Genomic DNA, 1562 nt, shown 5'->3' on the forward strand with positions numbered 1-1562 from the left:
TTCCCCTTCCCCGGTAAATCCCCATTTTACACCTTCGTCGTTCCCCTTCCCCGGTAAATCCCCATTTTACACCCTCCTCGTTCCCCTTCCCCGGTAAATCCCCATTTTACATCCTCCTCGTTCCCCTTACCCGGTAAATCCCCATTTTACCCCCTCCTCGTTCCCCTTCCCCGGTAAATCCCCATTTTACACCCTCCTCGTTCCCCTTCCCCGGTAAATCCCCATTTTGCACCTTCGTCGTTCCCCTTCCCCGGTAAATCCCCATTTTACACCCTCCTCGTTCCCCTTACACGGTAAAACCCCATTTTACCCCCTCCTCGTTCCCCTTCCCTGGTAAATCCCCATTTTACCCCCTCCTCGTTCCCCTTCCCTGGTAAATCCCCATTTTACATCCTCCTCGTTCCCCTTACCCGGTAAATCCCCATTTTACCCCCTCCTCGTTCCCCTTCCCCGGTAAATCCCCATTTTACACCTTCGTCGTTCCCCTTCCCTGGTCAATCCCCATTTTACACCCTCCTCCTTCCCCTTCCCCGGTAAATCCCCATTTTACATCCTCCTCGTTCCCCTTCCCCGGTAAATCCCCATTTTACCCCCTCCTCGTTCCCCTTACAAGGTAAATCCCCATTTTACACCCTCCTCGTCCCCCTTCCCAGGTAAATCCCCATTTTCCACCCTCCTCGTTCCCCCTCCCCGGTAAATCCCCATTTTTCCCCCTCCTCGTTCCCCTTCCCCGGTAAATCCCCCTTTTACACCCTCCTCCTTCCCCTTACCCGGTAAATCCCCATTTTACACCCTCCTCGTTCCCCTTCCCTGGTAAATCCCCATTTTACACCCTCCTCGTTCCCCTTCCCTGGTAAATCCCCATTTTACACCCTCCTCGTTCCCCTTCCCCGGTAAATCCCCATTTTACCCCCTCCCCGTTCCCCTTTCCCGGTAAATCCCCATTTTACCCCCTCCCCGTTCCCCTTCCCCGGTAAATCCCCATTTTACACCCTCCCCGTTCCCCTTACCCGGTAAATCCCCATTTTACACCCTCCTCGTTCCCCTTCCCCGGTAAATCCCCATTTTACACCCTCCTCGTTCCCCTTCCCCGGTAAATCCCCATTTTACCCCCTCCTCGTTCCCCTTCCCCGGTAAATCCCCATTTTACACCCTCCTCGTTCCCCTTCCCCGGTAAATCCCCATTTTACCCCCTCCCCGTTCCCCTTACCCGGTAAATCCCCATTTTACCCCCTCCCGTTCCCCTTACCCGGTAAATCCCCATTTTACACCCTCCCCGTTCCCCTTACCCGGTAAATCCCCATTTTACACCCTCCTCGTTCCCCTTCCCCGGTAAATCCCCATTTTACACCCTCCTCGTTCCCCTTCCCCGGTAAATCCCCATTTTACCCCCTCCTCGTTCCCCTTCCCCGGTAAATCCCCATTTTACACCCTCCTCGTTCCCCTTCCCTGGTAAATCCCCATTTTACACCCTCCTCGTTCCCCTTCCCCGGTAAATCCCCATTTTACACCCTCCTCGTTCCCCTTCCCCGGTAAATCCCCATTTTACCCCCTCCCTGTTC

The sequence above is a fragment of the Eptatretus burgeri genome, chromosome 25 (assembly GCF_056783735.1).
Source record: "Eptatretus burgeri isolate ZD-2024b chromosome 25, Ebu_testis_v1, whole genome shotgun sequence".
Taxonomy (NCBI): domain Eukaryota; kingdom Metazoa; phylum Chordata; class Myxini; order Myxiniformes; family Myxinidae; genus Eptatretus; species Eptatretus burgeri.